We start from the raw sequence: 20,829 nt of genomic DNA, 5'->3' as shown, positions 1-20,829 counted from the left end.
ATTCTCCCATGGCTTGAATATTGTCAGTAACAATGCAAAAGCACGGGGGTGGGTATATCTTTGTGAGTTAGTGTTTTCATTTTCTGTAAATAAATACCCAGAAGTGAGTGATAGTTTTACTTCCAAGTGTTTTTGAGGAACCTCTGTACTGTTTCAAATAGCGGGTACATCAGTTTACATTCCCCCCACAGGGCTCAAGGGTTCCTTTTATACCACGTCTTCACCAACACTTGTTATTGTTTTGTTTGTTTGTTTGTTTGTTTTTTAAAGAGCCCATTTAGGGGTGCCTGGGTGGCTCAGTGGGTTAAGCCTCTGCCTTCAGCTCAGGTTGTGATCCCAGGATCCTGGGATCGAGTTCCGCGTCAGGCTCCTGCTCAACGGGGAAACTGTTTCTCCCTCTACCTCTTCCCTTCCCTCTGCTTGTGATCTCTCCCTGGCTCAAAAAAATAAAATCTTTAAAAAAAAAAAGAGCCATTTTACCAGGTATGAGGTAATATTTCACGTGGTTTTGATTTGCATTTCTTTGATGATCAGTGATGTCAAGCACCTTCTCGTCCAGCTGTTGGCAATTGTATACCTTCTTTGGAAAAATTTCTATTCACATCCACTGCCAATTTTTTATTGAATTTTGTTTTGTCCTAGTGAGTTCTATAAGTTCTCTCCCAACACCATTTATTGAAGGGACCATCTTTTCTCCACTATCTGTTCTTGGATCCTTTGTTAAAAAGTGACCGCATAAGCGTGGGTTTATTTCTGGGCTCTCCCTCTGTTTTACCTTTGTGTTTGTTTTTCTGCCAACGCCATACTGTTTCAATTACTGCACCTTTGTAATATAGCTTGAAATCAAGAATCACAAGCCTTCAGCTTTGTTCTCCTTTCTCAAGATTTCTTTGGCCATTTGAGATCTTTGTGGTTCCCTACAAGTTTTAGGATTGTTTGTTCTATTTCTGTGAAAAACAGCATTGCAATTTTAATAGGGATTGCATTGAATCAGGAGACTGCTTTGGAGAGTATGGACATTTTAACAGTATTAATTCTTTGCATCTACACATGGAATATCTTTTCATTTATTTGTGTCTTTTCAATTTCTTTGATCAATGTTTTATAGTTTTCAATGTATAAGTCTTTCACCTTCTTGGTTAAATTTATTCTTGGGTATTTTGTTATTTTTGATGCAGTTGTAAATAGGATTTTTTTCTTAATTTCTCTTCCTGAGAGTTAATATTTGATGTATAGAAATGCAACAGATTTTTAAATTTTGAGTTTGTATCCTGTAATTTTTTTTCTTTTTTTAATTTTTTTTAAATTTTTAAAAAAGATTTTATATGTTTCTTTGAGAAAGAAAGCGCGCAAGTGGTGGCAGGAGACAGTGAGTGGCAGGCAGAAGAAGAGGGAGACCCTGGGGAGCCAGCAGTCTGACACAGGTCCAGACCAAGATCATGACCTGAGTGGAAGGCAGTCGCTTAACCCACTGAGCCATCCAGTTGCCCGTGTCCTGCAATTTCAATGAAATTTTTCATTAGTTCTAAAAAATATTTCAGTGGAAACTTTAGGATTTTTATTTATTTTTTAAAAGATTTTATTTATTTATTTGTTAGAGAGACAGAGATAGCGAGAGAGAGCACAGTGCAGAGGAGAAGGAGAAGCAGGACCTCCGCTGAGCAGGGAGCCAGATGTGGGGCTGGATCCCAGGACCCTGGGATCATAACCTGAGCCAAAGGTAGACAAGCAGATGCTTAACTGATGGAGCCACCCAGTCACCCTGTAGAATTTTTTATAAATAATATCATGTCATCTGCAAGTTGTGACAATTTTACACCTTCTTTTCCAATTTGGATACATTTTATTTTTTTATTTGTCAAAGTGCTCTGACGAGGGCTTCCAATGCTACATTGGGTATGGACATCCTCCTTATCTTGTTTCTGATCTTAGAGAAAAATCCATTAGCTTCCACCATCATGTATCATGTTAGCTGTGGGCTTATTGGGTTCCCTCTGTTCTACTTTGTTGAGAGTCTTTATTGTGAGTGGATGTTGAAGTTGTTAGACGCATTTTCTGCATCGATTGAAATGATTGCATGACTGCTATCCTTCATTTGTGAGTGTGGGGAATCATGACGTGATCTGTGGATCGGAACCACCATTCACCCTAGGATATATCCCACTTGGTCATGGAGCACGATCCTTTTACTGTACTACTGAATTGGATTTGCTAATATTTTGTTGATTTTTGCCTTTATGTTCATTAGGGATAGTGGCCTTTATGTTGTTCTCTTGTTGCGTTCTAACCTAGTTTTGGTATCAGGGTAACACTGATCTTGTGAAATGAATTTGGAACTGTTTGTCTTCTTTCATTTTCTGGAAGAGTTTGAGAAGCATTGGTATTAATTCGTTGAATGTTTGGTGGAAATCACCAGTGAATCTATTCTGGCCCAGGACTGTTGTTGTCGGGAGGCTTCTGACCACTGACCCGATCTCCTTATTAGTGATCTCTCTGCTTAGATTTTCTATTTCTTCATGAGTCAGTTTGATGAATTGTATATTTTTAAGAATTGACCCATTTTTTTCAGTTGTTCAATTCGTTGGCATAGTTTTCACATTCTCTTATGATCATCATTCTCTTATGATCCTAATGATTTCTGTGGTATCAGTCATAATGTCTCCTCTTCCATTTCTAATTTTATTTGTATCTTCTTTTTTTTTTGTCTGCTTGTAAAGAATAACTACAATTGTGTCAATTTTCTTTATCCTTTGAAAAAATCAGCTTTTGGTTTTATTGACCTTTTCTGTTATCTTTTTGCTAGATGTTTTCTGTTTGTCCTGTTTTTTCTTTTTTGTTCCTTTTTCCATTTTCTCAGAGTTCAACACTTTTATTATTTTATTTTTATTTTAATTGACTTAGTATTCACATGTCTTTAAAAAACTTTATATGGTTGCCCTGGTTTTTATGATACATGCGTTTAAATGATTTTGAGTTAATAATCATAATATCATACCTCTTAACGTGTGGCATAAGAAGTGTGCTCATTTCTCATTCTTCTCTGCCGTCCAGTGTACGTTGTTCTTGCACATTTTAGTTTTGACATAAACTACAAACACTGAACAGCTCCCGTTTTACTGCTTTACAAGCTGTTTCTTCCTGCAGGCAAGTATTTCTGCCTAGATTTTGGGTTAGTTTGCCCTCCAACTTCAGTTCTCTGACGGGTTCGATTAATCGATTTGCATATTGCTCAACTTTTCTTGTAGTAAAGATGGGAGCAATGCTCTTTCTTCCTCTTCTATCCTTTGGCAGCCTGGTTTTTATATATCCTTGAAATCTTATATCCTCATATCCTTGAAATCTTCCTAACTTTCTTTTAAATAACAAGAAAAAATTTCACATATTAAACTGCAAATTTGAATAAAAAATATACTTTTGAATGTAGGTGGTGGCTCTTTGTCTTCTCGAGAATGTGCAAGTTGCCTAATGGCTTTGTTATGATTTTAAAAGTGCTCAGAGTTCCTAAGTATTTTGCTCAAGTGAACACTGACCAGTGGCCTCATCTTCTTAAGATATTTGTCCTCACTGAAGCTATCGATCTTCTTAGTGAAAATTATTCCTAGCAATTTACAAATATTCTAACCTATCCTCTGGAGTCTGAACCAAGAGCATCAAGAATCCCTTTTCCTCCTTTGAAAAGATGTGCGCGTGTTACTGAGATACGTGTTCTATCTGGTTTCCACGGCCTGAGTGTTCTTTAGCTAAGGGGCAATATTCTGACAATGATATGTCCGGAGTGCAGAAGGAACTGTGAACACTAACAGTGTTGCTTCATGCCTGCATGCTCGTGAACACATGGAGATATAAAGCAGCAAAACAACCTGAAGTTGCTCCTTTATTAAATACGTCCGCTTCCTAGTTATGGGAAAGACAACTCAAGAATCAACGGCATGATCTACTCTACTTTTATAAATCCACCAAGAGTACTAATTTTACTTTGCTTTTTTTTTTTTTTTTTTGCTTTCTATGTGTATCACCAATCCTACTGTAAAGTCACGACTCCGTAAAAATGTCTCATCATTGGTCTTATTCAATGAAAACCAAAAATGAACAGCCACATTTACCCAAAGTACATGCAGATATCTTAGTTCCCCTTAATTAATTGAAATGTTTAGGGCATTGACCTCTTCCGTAGGTACAGCACCAGTCCCTTCCACTTGTGCATTTTTATTCCCCATTTCTTTCATTCAAGTTGTGTTTACAACACAGCAGTATGTCTAACAATCTGGCTTCCCTTTAGTATCGGCAGCAGAACAAAATAAGAAAACAAGTAGACAGGAAATAACAAGAAAATAAATAGGGAAAAAAAAAAACAAGGTGCCAAATCATGGCAGATAGTTTCCCCTGCCCAGCCAAACACCATTCAGAAAAAACAAATAAAGTAAATATCGTTTAATCTGGTGGTTAAGGGTGATTTACTTTATTTTATATTTTAGAGGTGGGAAAATTACAAAGTAAATAATTTTCCATATTAGTTGACACTGAGCATGACATCCTTTCTCAGGGGAAAGGGAAGGACAATGAGCTAGAACATTGCCTGTATTGGGGAAACTTCGTTCAAGTTCCAAAACTGTCAGTTAAAAATTTCTTAACCCGCGCCTCATTTCTTCATGTCTTTACCAAGGTTACTCTGAGTTGTAAAATGTTTGAGAAAATGCATCATAAGAATAAAATGTGATGAAATTGTGACTTACTTTAATTTTATATATCCTTGTCGAAATTATCTGGGCAGCTGTAGTAGTGGGCTTATCCTGAGAAACACAAAATCTGAAGTCCAAAAATCCCATCACTCTTTTTTTTTCCAATTTAAATTCGATTAGCCAACATATACTACATCGTTAGTTTCAGATGTAGCATTCACAAATTCATCAGTCGTGTGTCTATCACTCTTAAAGATACTAGTAATTACACAGACATGGTGGCAAAGTACTACTTCATTTAAGGAGCAAGACTTCATGGGGTAAAATCAGGGGGTTCCACCCCTGGCTTCTGACTCTAGTTACGAGCCAGAGCTAGAAACGTTACACTCTCACAGATGGCAAGAGAGACGACCGTTTGGAAGTGCACAGTAGCGCTTCACCGATTTCCCCTTTGCGGTAAGAGTACACAACCCCGAGATTCCTGCTGAGAATTGCCTTCCGATCTTACAGCTCAAAGACAGAAATGCAATTACGGGGGATTTAAAAAAATAATAATTCCAGGTTTTCCTCGTTCTGGTAGATGGGTTAGCATTGCTAACTTTGATGATCTTATGAACATCATCCCACAGGGGGAAAAAATCTCTCATGTAAGTTTTTTCTTTGGACTTGGATTATCTTTACTTCAGAAAGTAATGTTAGGTTCCACTTTTGGTAACAAAACAGGAAGTTCGTACTGGGCTGATTCTAAGACACGTAACTATAAATATTGTACAAATTAAAAAAAAAAAACCTATCTGAAGGCACTGGAGAGCAAGCATTTTATTACCAAATGATGCTAAAATGGTGCAGAATCTAAGCACGCACGCGAACGGGACTTAGAAGTAAGCTGAATGTGGGCTGGTGCTAGAAAGACAGACATTGCTTTTTGCGTCCAATCGAGTTAATTACCTGGTAAAACAACAAAAATCCTACAGTCTTTAGCAGACAATAACAGTCTCTGCATGTGACTTTAACCCTGTCCAGGAGATGATCCCAAATTACTCGATATATGAAAAGAATGTTGCTTATCATTAGGAAACAAATCAGTGGGAGACACTGACCCAGAGTTGACAGATGTGGGAATCAGGAGGCAATGATTTGTAAAGCTGCCGTTGTAACTGTGCTCAAGATTAATTTAAAAAGAAAAAGTCTGGGGACGCCTGGGTGGCTCAGCTGTTAAGCATCTGCCTTCAGCTCAGGTTGTGATCCCAGGGTCCTGGGATCCAGCCCCGCATCAGGCTCCCTGCTTGGCAGGAAGCTTCCCTCTCCTACTCCCCCTGCTTGTGTTCCCTCTCTCACTGTGTCTCTCTCTGTCAAATAAATAAAAGCTTTTAAATAAAGAGAGAAAGAAAGAAAGAAAGAAATGTTTTCAGAGGGGAAAATCATGAAAAAGAATAACAAAAATTCTGAAAGTAAAAAATCCGATTTCTTAAGTAAACATGCAATATCTTTAAAAATTGTCAACGGATGGCCTTGACACTGGAATGGAGGTGATTCGGGAAAAGTGACAGTGCATGTAGAATAGGTCAGTAGAAATTATTTGATGTGGAAAACAGAGAAAAAAAGATTTCTAAGGAAAGATGCAGACCCGTGGTGTCTGTGGAGCAGCATCAAAAGGAGTAACAAGGCAGCAGGAAAAAAACAATAGTACGCTGCGTTCCTGTCTCTCATGTTTTCTCCAAAGGTCGTGTGGAACAGAAGGGGGGATACAGCTACACGAAAACCATGTCCTCAGAATAACTTGCCCAATCTTCGAAATATCTTTAAGTAAACAGAAAAAAAAGTCAATAAATTTCAATCTGTCCTTTCTCATGTTTTCCCCTTACCCCTGAATTTAACAAGGCCACTTAAAGGGCTTTTTGATGAGCAAAAACAGGATAAAAATAAATTCTGAAGAAGAGAGAAAAAGAAAGCTATCAGAAGATGAGATGTGATCCAAAAGTATTGCCAGAAAGAATAGGTTTGTGCTATGTACCAAGTACTAAAATGTGTCTGGGTAGGTCAGTCCGTGAACCTTACAGAAGAGACAATGGTACGTGCTGTTGGAAGAGGCATTCCTCAAGACACAGAGCTGCTTGGGGAGAAGAAAGGCAAACTGGACGGAGAAAGCTGCTTCAGCACTGGGTGGAAAAGGGCACGGAGCTAAAGGTGGGTATTTGGAGTCCGCAGAACAGAAGAGAGTCAAAGGGATAAAGGACATGCAATATTGTTCCCATGAAAAACAACCACAAATAACCCACTGGAGTGTCTCCACGTGGCTACGCTGGCAGATAGGCAAGTCTCTAAACTAAGAATCTTGTAAAATACCCCAAAGCTACAGGATTAACAAGGAGAAGGTGGTATTATTGTCAGGTCTTAGAATACAAAATTCAACTCAAATCAACTGAAGAAAACTCTCCTCACAGAAATAATAATGGAAAGAGTAAAACTCTAAGACAACAATCCTCATGGAAATAAATATATGCAAACAAATGTCTGAGTGTGTTGAGAAAAGAAGCTTGAACTAGAAATTGAAAAACAAAGAACAGACATGGGGGTGCCTGGTGGCTCAGTCGTTAAGCCTCTGCCTTCGGCTCAGGTCATGATCCCAGGGTCTTGAGATCGAGCCCCACATCGGGCTCCCTGCTCGGCGGGAAGCCTGCTTCTCCCTCTCCCACTCCCCCTGCTTTGTTCCCTCTCTCTCTGTGTGTCTCTTTCTGTCAAATAAATAAATAAAATCTTAAAAAAAAGGACAGATATAGACAAAAATGAAGCAGTACTGAAAAGAGAGTTGGTTGAAATCAGAAAAGAAAAGGAAGAAAAGGCAATTACCTTTGGTAGAGAAAGAACATAGAAAATATAACAAGATACACGATATTATAAAATATTATTTCAAAGATAAGACTGAATACGTCAGTCGTCTCAGTAGTGGTAGATGGAGTTAACTCACCCATCGAAAGGAAACGAGATATTTTCAATCTGGCTTATCAAGAAGGGCTCGATTAGCTGGTCCATACAAGAGACAAACCTGAAAGAAACGATTCAAAGGGACCAAAAACAAGGAAGTGGACAAAGTTGTACAAAATAAATGGAAACTCAAAGAAAGCAGTTATCCCGACATCAGACAAAGTAAGTTTAAGCCAAAAAGCATGAACTGTAATCCAGAAGCATATGTTCTCACCCCAAAGCCACCATCCACTAAGTATAATGTGCGTGAATGCTTATGAACCAAGTAACACAGAAGATACGATACATCACAGTGTTTATATAAATATAATACAATAGGGTACAGCATTGTGACGCAACCACTTCAGTGGACAGAAGGAAATATGGCTGGACGCGTGCTAATAGACGTGACCATTCGTCTCGCAAAAGAAGGCAGACCAAGTGAGCAAACAACTTGTAGGAGGTCAGAAACCTGACGAACACTGTCAGTACGATACATCTCACGGACGTGTATTTATGTGCACCCTGACCTCACAGTTACTCTCATTTCTCACGCGCACATGGGACGTGTGTGTGTGTGCACACGCACATGTGTGAGATCATATAGAAAACACCTGCACATTCTGATCTGCAACAAAACTAGAAATTAAAACACAAAGGCCTTTCCACTTGGAAATTAATAAACCTACTGAACAATCCTTGGGTGAAAGAGGAAATTAAAGATGAAGTTACAGAATTTTCTAAAACTGAAGTGATGGGAATGCCACACCCCAGAAAGCAGTGATCAGGGGGAAGTTAATAGCACTAACCTTATCAGCGTGAACATTTACATAATTAAAGTAATGAATTAAATTCCCAGCTTCCAAAAAAAAAATAGACAAAGACAACAAAATAAACCAAAAGAAGGCGTGAGGAGGAAATAAAAGTAAAAACGATTAGTGATGTGGAGAATATAAAACAGCAGACTTAATTAATGAGATATGCTTGGCTTTGGAAATATTTATAAAAAGACAAATTACCAGCCAAGTTGATAAAGAAAGTAGGGACAAGACCAAATGTACAAAATAGGAAATGTAAGGATATCATTATCGGATTATATATATATATTTAAAACCCTAAACAGTGCTTCGACCTTTATGAAAACACATGTGAAAATCTAAGGAAGAGGTTAAACTCCCCCATCATATAATGTGATTTACCGAAGAAACCGATTCTGTTTACCTTACAGTCCTCTTTAACCCAACTCCAAGCATAAGGAACACTCGGTGTTCAAGCTACAGGCAGGTAACACACCCTCTCTCTGTGTCTAAGTGGCTTCCTTGGAACAAAGAAAGATCTGGAATGTTTGGGATCATTATAATGAAACAGTACAAGGGCTACATACCTTTGGTTTGTCCCAACTTTTTGATTTATTGGAAATTTGCTCCAGTCCTCCCTGGGAAAGGGAAATAATACATCTCAGGAAGGCATTGCGGCACACTGCTGCATTTTTAAAAGGCTGCTTAATTTTTTATGTAGAGCAGCTACAGGGAATGCAGGGTTGTGGGGGCTGGCAGCACTCCACGTCCTGTTCTTCCAGGAGTTTTGAATATCAATGAAGGATTATGTATTAAACTATCTGATGGACTGTTGTATACCTTGGGGCATGGGGTAGAGCCAGAACAATTTAAGTAACTGTATTAATAGTTAAAGGGAACATAAGAGTTATGGCTCCTGGGGAAGGAGCCTTTGTGATTAGCTAACATTGACTTTGGCTTTGAGGGTCGTCCAGTGTCACACGCCTGAAAAGGACCAGGCTGCCATTGTTTGCACTCACCACTAATAAACACCCCATTAATTAAAGCCCGTTATTGTTTTTCATCACTGAAATGTGCTTGTCAAACGTCGTGAACATAAGAGGATGATCAGAACCCAAATAGTGATGCGTCGTCTCCCAGAATAAATCAGCCATACCCTCTGCTCATGACTGTCAACATAACGAGGCATCGAAGGACCACAGAGAAAGGTTGGCCTCTGCTGCTGTAGGCACACTTCATTCCTACAGTTAACTTAAAAATGGAACTGATTTGGAAAAAAAAATAATAAAGGGACAGATTCATGGACACAGAACATTGTGAAAGATGGTCCTTGTGGTTCGTGAGTGAAGTCCGAGTACGTTAATGCAGCCCGAGTGAGAGACCTCTGTGCCTCACTTTATGCTCCTTAGACACAAGCCACAGCTGTGATGTTCTCTCCCCACAGGAGAGAAGGCCCAGCCCGAAGAGTAGGATCAGCAAATAGGAAATAACCAGAACAGAGCCGTGGCTTCGGCGTGATGGAGGGCCATCGCCACAGGGGACATCCTCCTCCTGTGAGCTCTGAAGCATGCTAAGTAAGCAAGACGGTTAATGAAGATTTTCAAAACTCGAGGTTAAGGTACACAGCTAGGTTAAATCGTATGGAGGAAAGCTTTTGGTTAAAATAGCATAGTCCTCGTTAGGGTTTAACTCAGTAACCTCGACGTACACTTCATTCCAAACTCAGGCTGAACCACCTTAATCTCATCAACACTCGAGAGGGCTCCTGTGGGCAGAAGCTTCCTGTCCCCCTTCCAGTTGTTTCTGCTAAACTGCCTCCAGCCTCTTCTGACCGGTGCCCTTGGGGGTCTCTCCACTCTTCTGGGCTTCTTCATCCACTGCGATGATCTCCGGCCAGGACTTTGGTAGCGATGCCTGTCTCACCTAGGGTCCTTCATCTTCTGACTTCTGGCTGCTTCTATCACGACCGTCCCCAAACCTGAGTGACCCCCTGTCTCTCCTCTCTAGGGTTCTGGTAAAAATGCCAAAAGATATCAACTGCAGCAAATTCAGTCCTCTGCAAATTTATAATTTCTAGTATCACCTGTTGCCACAGTTTAACTCAATATATGGAAGTCAGTCTCTGTTGTGTTTTTCTTTCTTTTTAAATTCCCTAGTAATTCCAATGACATCATCTTCATATCCTCCAACTCATGACCTTCCTTGCTCCCGGATGTCCTTAGATGAGCACGGACCTGCAAGTGTTCCCACAAACTCCATTCTTCCAACTTCAAAGTGCTCTCTGGTCTCCTTCCGCAGGAGCTCCTCTTCCTAAGGGAGATCTCCAGCGATGCCTGCCTTTTCCACACACAGTTCTCTTCATTGTTTCCTCCTGTCAACTCTGAAAATGTGCCCCATCCATTATCCCAGATATCACATATCTCATCCCTCTCTCTCTGTTGACTCCTTTTACTCAGCCTAGAAACAAATCACTCACTTGCACAACACAGACATCCACTACAGGCTGAGAGTTTATGTCCACCTCAAAAACCATCACCTTAGGTGATGCTACCTTCAATGAGATTTTTAGACAGAGTTTTAATATTATTTTACGAACATGAAAATTGATAATCCATGTACAATTAACATAACTCTCAATCATAGAAGCAGAAGAAAATGCCCTTAGTTATTCTGGGGAAAATATAAATTTCCAACAGACACTCAATTTTATTATAAAATTTATAGGGTAGATTTTATTTGGACTGTGAAGTTGTTTATGGCTGAATGCAAGATAATATCCGCTCACTTGTCATTTCAGAAATATTGCTTGCTGTTTCAGGAGTACATCTTTGAAAGTGCAAGAAAGTTATATACTCTGTTTGCTAATTTAATTAAAAAAACTTCAGTTTTTTTCAGTTTATAGTGGCAGTTGTCATCCAGTGATAAACATCAAAAGTGGATTTTCCAAGAGGATGTATACCTTAAAAGAAGCAAATCTAAAGGAATTGATACCACTTGACCTACCAGGCAATGACTCTTTCCTCAATATATATTCGTTTTTTTAAAAGTGTAATTTAAAAGCTAAAAGCTGCATTTCTCATTCTTGGCAAAGAATATATGCATTGACATTTTCATCATATAATGCTGAACTTTGAGAAACTGGTAAATATGCATTTCTTAGGCTATTTTCAAATAACTGAATGTAAAGGCACTGACTGGAATGTACACTGATGAATGATGTTCCTGCTAAAACAAAGCCCATTTTTATGGGGAGGGACACAAACCATAAGAGACTCTTAATGTCACAAAACAAACTGAGGGTTGCAGGGGGGGAGGGGGGGGGGGGGGGGGGGGAGGGAGGGGGGTGGGGTTATGGACATTGCAGAGGGTATGTGCTATGGTGAGTGCTGTGAAGTGTGTAAACCTGGCGATTCACTGACCTGTACCCCTGGGGCTAATAATACATTATATGTTAATAAAAAAATTAAAAAATGATAAAAAATAAAAAAAACAAAGCCCATTTTTATTTTTATTTTATTTTTAGATTTTTATTTATTTATTTGACAGACAGAGCTCACAAGTAGGCAGAGAAGCAGGCAGAGAGAGGGGGAAGCAGGCTCCCTCTGAGCAGAGAGCCCGACGCGGGCTCGGGATAACCCACGGAGCCACCCAGTCGCCCCCAGAAGCCCAATTTTAATTAGCAATTCCAATTTTTCTTTTTCATTTGTGATCAAATTGTCTTAGGTTAGTGGAGAGTTTTTAAGAATGTTGTTTCTGCACTTTATTATTAAATACGGGAAACCACCGTGTTATTTCAGCAACTTCGGGTTTTTTTTTTTCCTTTGTTTTATTTTTGAAATTTTGCTATAGAATTAAAAGCCAACAAAAGAAGCTTTTTGGGTTGACATAGAAAACTTCTTAGGCATGTAAAAATAAGAGTAGGAATGATCAGTTATCAACAAATACCTAAACACTTGTGTTAAAAAAGCAAAATTCCTCTGAGTAAATGTAAAGCGCCAGTTAACCGTGTTAAATGATTCATGACTAGGACCGCGTCCCCATCCCCCATCGGAGCAAGTAGAAGAGAGTTTCAGGAACTCTGCAGAATGGGAGGTTTTTACAGGCAAAGAGAGGGTGAAAAGGGGGAATTTATTAGCAAGGAATGCATTGTTTCAGGGGAGCTCACCCTCCGAGGGGAGCAGAAGGGGCCTGGGAGGGATTGCCTCCTAGTGCTGACCAGGAAATTCCAGTCTGCTGGGAGAAAGGGCAGGGGCCGAGGGGGAGGGTAGTGGTGATACTGTGTTGAGGCGAGGCTGTAAGACTCCACTGACTGACTTGGGTCCTTAACGTAAGTGACATCATTTTGGGCCTGTGGTTTTCTTCTTAACAACTGGAACATGTATACCTTTTGGCAATGAAAAGTTCAGCACCGCAACTAAAGTGGAAAATTGAGGCAAATCATTAGGTCAGGAAGCTTGTTTACTTCTTCAGAATAGCTTGAATAATTCGCAACTTAACATTTCTCTCAGTAAGGAGGAAAAAGGAGGAAAGCAGGTTCTTCGAATATACTTCTCAATGTAAGGACTGTCGTGTGCCCATTTTCAGTAGATTTTGTCGTGCAAATATGATAATTATGTATTTTTAAAATATAATGAATATGAACTCAATGTAGAGAAAAAGATAAATCCAATGTGCTCTCTTTTCCTACCTTTTCCTGCACACAATCCTATTTCAGAGGTAAGCCAGACACCCAGCCATTTCCCCCCTTACACAAACCAGCACGCCTACCCACACACCAGCAGGATCATACTGACACCACGTTCTTTATCTTGTCTCTAGCTAGCTACCTAGTTTGCTCAAAAAAGGAAGCAAGTAAAAATAAAATTTATTTATCTTCTCAGAGTTCTGGAAGCTAGAAGTCCAAGATCAAGTTGTCGGCAAGGCTGGTTCCTTCTGAGGAACCTATGAGATAGACGAGGAAATCTATGTCAGGTGTCTCTCCTAGATCCTGGTGGTTTGTTAGCAATCTTGTGTGCCCCTTGGTATATAGACGTGTCACCCGGATCTCTGCCTTCAAGTTCACATGACATTCTCCCCGTGTGCATATCCGCCTCTGCATCCAAATCCCCTCTCTATCAGGACACCAGCCATATTGGATTGGGGGCCCTGCCACCCCCACATGACCTCACCTTAACTCTATCTACAATACCCTATTTCCAGGGTCACTGTCTGAGATACTGGGGATTAGGTCAACAAATTTTGGGGAGAATCACAATTCCACAAAGACTTTGACCGTGTGTTATTTTACGGAGAGAACAGAATGAGCGCACCATGCCTCACTGAGCTGGGCCAGTCCTGAGCAACCATGGGACTGAGCAAGGGTGGGGCAGTTCTCTTGCTCCTGTTCCAGTGCCATCAGAAGATGGTGGCAGCACAGGTGCTGGCAAAGGAAGGCCGCTATTGTCACATATGGTAATGATGGGGCTTGGGGACAAAAAGCCTTTTGCATTTAAAAATCTGAAGTCAAATCGCAGACATGACAGGTTCTTCAGTGAACAAAATTTATACATGTACTCAGTCTCTTGAGCTCTTGCTTGAGGAAGCCATTGGCTATGACCACCTATCTTGAAGCATGTGTACGATTCAAGTGTGAATGTGTGTGCACGTGCAGAGACACGTGTGTACGTACAGATATATGAAGGTGTGTATGCACACATGTAGGATTTTCATGCTTCTTGAATGTTTGTTGACCTGTCATTACTGCACTTCGATGCAGGATGACACTTGGTCCAGCGTTCCTTCCATTTGCTCCAATAGGACTGCCTGTCCTGTAACTGCAACATGAGAACATTTGACTCTGCCTGTATTTTCAGTTATCTACAAAATTTTGGTTTAAGAGAAACTCGCGAGTTTTTTAAAGTAAGAAGTCCCTGACTTATAGAGAATTGGGGAGTACTTTTAACAGCAGCCTGATGGAATTCATATGAATTGGGTTGGGGTTTGGGTGGATTGGTTGTACCTGATTAGAATTTCTCCACTGGGTATCATCTGAGGAATCATGGAAACCATGATGTGGTCTCATCACAGAGAAAACCAAAGTCCAGACCCATGCCAGTGGGATCTCAAAACTCCCTCACTCTCACAGTATGAGTAGGAGGAGCTGTGAGTGAGCAGACCACCTAGCTGTGCACTAACGGGGCATGAGCCACACATCTGATGCCCTGCCCAGGCCCATGGGGAGGAGAGAAGGTGGCCTGGGATTTGAGACTGGAGTGTTCGACTGGCCTGCATCAGGTTTGTAGGACCTGAACTGTAGAACACAGCTCTGGCTTCTGTCTACAATATCCGTAGGTGATGAGAAAGGCCCATTTGATGCAGTAAAAGTGCATGAAGATGGCAAGATGGATAAAGCTGGTTTACAGTACGCCCCTCACTTCACAGGTGCGTTCAGTTTTCCAGGGTCAACTCTTGTATCTAAATACCAGTTGGAGTCCACCTCTCCTTCACGGGAAAATCTAAGGAGCAAATACTATTTTCCCCAGGATGAGTTTCTCCTACTTTCAGTTTCAGATGATAATTAGAAGATCATTGATGCCTTATAGTTAGAGAAATTCCCATAGAAGAGAGCGACCGAGGAAATAAAGATCTTTTATATCAACTGAGAGTGATTTTTTTTTGATACTATTAGGTCCGTTATTAAACGAAACGAGACTGAGACAAAGTGGAAGTTATTTAAAGCTTTATTTTATGCCAAGTATTAGAAGTCAGACTGATCCGCCAGGGGAACGAGACTGAGACAAGGCGGAAGTTATGCAAAGCTCTATTCTGTGCTAAGCATTAGAAGTCAGACTGACCGGCCAGGGCCGCTCCGAAGAGGGCGACCCCTCCCCATCTTACAGACGACCTTTTATAGAGCAAAAGTCTGGCCACACATAGGTGGCCAATGAGATTGTAGTCATGTTAGGTCACGCGCAGGTGGCCAATTGAATTACAGTTTACCCTATAGTAGCTGTTTGACTTAACCTATTACTCTGGTCAGAGTTGGTGCTCAAGGTTGGCGCCCAAAGGGCGGGGTTTGCATTCTTTGGTGGTTAGGGGAAAAGTATGTGTGTTTCTTACTGATTGGATGTCTCCACCTGGCCCGACTCGTCCTTGTATTCTGGGCCCTGTTATCAAGAACTGGCTGACCTGGCCTTGTATTCTGGGCTCTGTTATTAGGAACTAGCTGACCATATTTTACTGGTTTCCCAGACTTGCTTCTAAGTAAGTTTCTCTGGGGGAAGGGGGGCAGGTTCATTTAAGTTTTACTGCACAAACAACAAAATGGCTTTTAACCAAGATGGAGTCGCTCTGGTTAAATAGGTCCTTACAATACCTTCATCTACAGCAGCCTCAGTAAAACAGATGAGAACAATACACATGCCCTTCTCAAGGGCAGCCTTTTATTTCTAGACAAATAGAAGTAGGTCGAGAGCCAAGCCCATATTTTAAGTAAATAGAAGAATAAGAAGATGAGCCGCTGTAGAAAGCCTGAATATGTTTCATGGGCTTAAGTTAAGAGGTGAGAAAATGTTAGGCAAAATTGAGGAGTAAACATGTGAACGGCTGACCTAGATTCTTTGAACAGACTTCTGTAAAAAGGAGCTTCCCTGAATTTCTACTGATTACTCTTAAATCCTATTATTAGTAATTTGGAGAAACTATTGTTTGGTTAATTGATTAAATATAAGAGGACGGGCACCTGGGTGGCCCAGTGAGTTAACCATCTGCCTTCAGCTCAGGTCATGATTGCAGGGTCCTGGGTTCGAGCCCTGCTGTGGAATCTCTGCTCAGCAGGGAGCTTCCTTCCCCCTCTCCCTCTGCCCTTTTCCCCACTCATGTTCTCTCTCTCTCTCAAATAAATTAACAAAATCTTTAAAAAATCAAAGTAAAAAAAATTAAAAGAATAAGAGAAATAAGAGATTTTATCTGTATTTACTTCCCCAGAACCTTTCCTTTATTTATGTAGATCCAAGTTTCTGACCAATATTTTCCTTCTTCCTAAAGAATTTCTTTTAATATTTCATGCAAGCCAGTTCCACTGGCAAAAAAAAAATATCTCCTTGATTTCATTTGCAGGAGAAAGTATTTTTCCTTACTTTTAAAGCATCAGTTTGCTGGATACAATATTCCGGGCTGGTGACTTTTTGTTTCTGTTTTTATTTTTCCTTTCAACACTTTAAATATTACACTTTCTTCTTCTTGCTTGTGCAATTTCTAAAGAAAGGTCCAACACGACGCTTCCCTTGCTTCTCTGTACATAATTAGTTTTTTTCCTCTTATTTCTTTAAAGGTTTTTCTTTCTCTGTGATTTCCTGTGCTTCAGATCCGGTGTGCCTGCGTACGGAGCTCTGGGTGCCTGCTCTGCCCGGTGTTTCTCTGAGCTGCTGGATCTGGGGCTCCACATTTATCATGAACTTGGAGAGATTCTCGACAATTATTAATTCAGACATTTCCTTTGTGCCTTTCTCCCTTCCTCCTGGGTCTGTAGTTCCCATGACCTCTGTCACACCTCTGCTTACTTATCTTCCTATTGAGATGAAAGCGACATCCTGCGTTTTCCACTGAAGCATCCACCTGCTGCGTTTGCGAAAATCAGGGCATCAGATTAAGGGTTTGAACTCTTTCCTAGAAAATGCCTTTCTCTGGGGAGACTGCAAAGTTGTTGTGCACTGGCTTCCATTCCCTTGGACACACCTCCTTGGACTTCTGTATGACAGAAGCTTGCTCCTGAGGCTAAAGCTTGTGGACAAGCAAATAGACCCCTTTCTCCAGAAGGCAGGGGTGTGTTTTGTCTATCTGAGCAGAGCACTGGGAGTCTGCCCAGAACTCTCTTTCACTGTTACATGGGACCCAGAAACACAAGCTCCCTGGCCTCCAGAGCCAGGCGATGTAGGCGTGACCCCGAGGTGGTGTCACAAAAACTAGGTCACCGGACATTAACACTAGGGCACCGGACACCTGTAAAATCTTCTTTCTGGAAGATACTGCACAGCAGGGGAAGAGCACAAAGATGGACCTACTGGCTGGAGATAGAAGAGAAGGAACACAGGCATGGCACCCTCTGGAAAAAGGAGAAGGGAAAAAAAAAGAAAAAAAGTGAAAAGAGATAAAAACTGTTTTAAAAAGAGAAAAAGAAAGATGTAGACTGTCAAGCTTGAGCAAGGTGAGATTATACCCACCAGCTGGAGTGTAATGATGGCCCCCCTGGAAAAGGAAAAATTATGGTACCCACTGGCTTCAGAGAAGCAGGGAGAAAGCAGAAGACGTGCCCACGAGCCTCTCTCCCTAGAGTTTTCTTCCAGCAGGTACCTGGCCCTCAGACTCATTCTAAAAATAGCAAATGTGTCCCTTTCACAGAAACCTGGGTGCTTTTCGAAAGGCTGCCCAGGTTGCTGGACTGGCTGAGTCCATGGGCTAGCCTGTTAAGAGCCATTTTTCCGGGCCACCATAGCCCTGATGGTCTCATGGGCAAAGCCCCATTGTTCATCCAAGTCAGATGGTTTGGGTGCCAGTCTTCTTTACAAGTCGGGTTGCCCAGTGTGGGGATAAACCCTTCACCCTTGAAGGAGAACTCAGGGTATTGCTTTCCCTCCCAGCTGTGAGGTGTCACACCAGGGTTTGGGGCTTACGGTGAGATGGCCACAGTGTGTTTTACTTACAGACCAAGTTCTTCAGTTGTTGTAGTCCATTCTGACTTTGTATTTCTTTTGCGTCAGTCTGGGTGGTTTGTGTGTTCTCAGGAAGTTTCCCATTGGGTCTAAGTTTATCTACTTTGAGGCAGGTAGTTGTTCTGAGCACTCCCTTGTAAGATCTGTAAGATCAGTTGTAATACGTCTTTATCGCTGCTGATTTCAGCCGATGTTTCAGCTGGTCTGGCCAAAGTTGTTCATTTTGTTATCTGACAGAGAAAAAGCTTTCAATTTCAATTTTGATTTAATTTTAGTTTTAATTTTGTTGATTTTGTCTCTTTTTCCTCTTTTTAAAATTTTATTTCCACACTATTCTTCATTGTTTTTTTTCCTATCTTCTGGTTTGGGGCTCAGTTTGTTTTTTCTCATTTCTCAAGGCAGAAATTTAGGTATTGATATTTTTCTTTTCTAATGTAGGCATTAATAACTGTCAATTTCCCTGTAAGCACTGCTTTCTCGGACTCACATACGTTTCGGTATGTTGTATTTCTGTTTTCAGGCGTCTTAAAGTATTCCCTAATTTTCCTCGTGATCCTCAACTTGATCCTTTTGTTATTCAAAAATATCTGGTTTAACTTCCACCCATTTGTGAATGTTCCAAGTTTCTGTTGATGGTTGACTTTTAATTTAGCTTCATTGTTGTAGAGAGAATACTCTGTATGATTTCAGCTTTTAGAAGTTTATTGAGACTTTTTTTATGGCTAACCAGATGGCCCACCTTGAACAGTGTTTCTTGTGCCTGTCGGGAGAAAGCATACTCCGTTGGGGTCCGGTGCAGGGCTCTGTGGATGTGTGTTAGCTCTAGTCGGTTTGTTCCTGACTAGGAATTCCAGCTGATCCTCCGGTAAGTTGTTCCCCGTGACTGAAAGTGAGACTTTGATAGTCCCTACCCACTATCATTGAACTGTCTACTTGTCCCTCGAATTCTGTTAAGTTTGCCTTCATATATTTTGGGCTTCTGATTCTAGGTCTACATATTTATCATTGTTATATCTCTGTGAAGGATTTATTCCTTTCTCATTATAATATATTCCCCTTATCTCTAATGAAATGTCTTGCTTCAAATCTATTTTATCTGATGTTAACATAGACATTGCAGTTTTTTATGGTTTGCTATGTGGCTAGTATACCCTTTCCTATCCCTTTGCTTTCCATATACTTGTATACTCAATCTTCAGAATTTCTACTGCAGAGAGAATATAAGTTGGATCTTGCTTTTTTTTAGTCCAATCTGAAAATCTCTGTCATTCAATTGGGTTGTTTAATTCATTCGTATTTAATATTATTGAGAAGGTTGAATTTACATTGACTCTTTTGTTCTCTTTTCCTTTGTGTGTTATGTCCCTTATGTTCTGTTCCTCATTTATCAACTTCTTTAGCACTAAGAGGATATTTTTTGTTTTAAAATATTATTTCTTTTAATGATTTTCAACTCTATAGTTTTAAGTTAATTTTAACTAAATTAACTCCAGTTAGATAAATATTTTGATATATATATGTAATATATATAATATATATAGAAATATATATATTTCTATAATATATATTTCCAGAGTTTGTTGTATTAACCTTCTATTTACCTTTTCTTTTCATTTCTTAATATGTATCTAAGTTACCATCTAGTATTATTTCCTCATTGCGATACAACCTTGTTCTCACCTGCCTCCTTTTTACCATTGTTACATCTATTAAAGTTTATAGTTTGTATTTTGTAGTCTCACTAATACATATATAATGTATACTTCTTATTAATTTATTGAGAGAGAGAGAGAGAGAGCAGACATGCAAGCAAGGGATGGGGCAGAGGAAGAGGGAGAGAGAGAATATCAAGCAGTTTCCCTGCCACACAGCAGCACAGAGCCCAAGGCAGGGCTCATCTCACAACCCTGAGATCACGGCCTGAGCCAAAATCAAGACTCAGTTGCTCAACACACTGAACCACCCAGGCACCACAGATATATTTTTTAAATCTGTTAACAGAAGAAGGGAGAATAAATGTGCAATTATATTGTCTTGTATACTTATTTACATAATTTTCTTTACCAATGGTCTTTTTCCTCCCTATGGATTCACATCACTGTCATATTTCTTGCATTCAGCCTGAAGAATTTCCTTTAGAGTTGTGTTTAAAGCAGGTTGGTGAGTAACAAGTGCTTTCAATATTTATCAGAAAATGACTTTATTTCCCCTTCACTTTTGAAAAATAATCTTATGCGATATAAGATTCCTTTCTTGAGGTTTTTTGGGGTTTTTTTGTTTCTTTTTTCCTTTCAGTTCTTCAAATACACATATATTCTTCAAATATTCCTCTCTGCTGGTTTCTAGTCTTTTTGATGAGAAGTGACCTGTTAACTTTGCTGCAGTTCCCTTGTACATAACGAGTTGCTTGTGTCTTGCTGTTTTCAGGATGTCCTGTGTTTGGTTCCCAGCATGTCGAGTCTGGTGGGTCTGAGTATAGATCCCTGTCCCCCAGACTACCAGGAAGCCCCTTTGTAACACTTTGATTTTGAAGCTCGGCAACTGTTCCAGGCAGGATGTTTAGCTTCTCTGAGCGGCACATTTGCTCTCTTGATCTTGTTTCTACTTCACATTTGTTGGGTTATATTTTATTTTTTTTAAGATTTTATTTCTTTTATTAGAGAGAGAGTGCACATGAGAGACAGAGCAGGAGCAGAACAG

This window comes from Lutra lutra, chromosome 13 (genome assembly GCF_902655055.1).
Source record: "Lutra lutra chromosome 13, mLutLut1.2, whole genome shotgun sequence".
Lineage (NCBI taxonomy): Eukaryota > Metazoa > Chordata > Mammalia > Carnivora > Mustelidae > Lutra > Lutra lutra.
Note: the sequence above shows the minus strand (reverse complement) of the source record.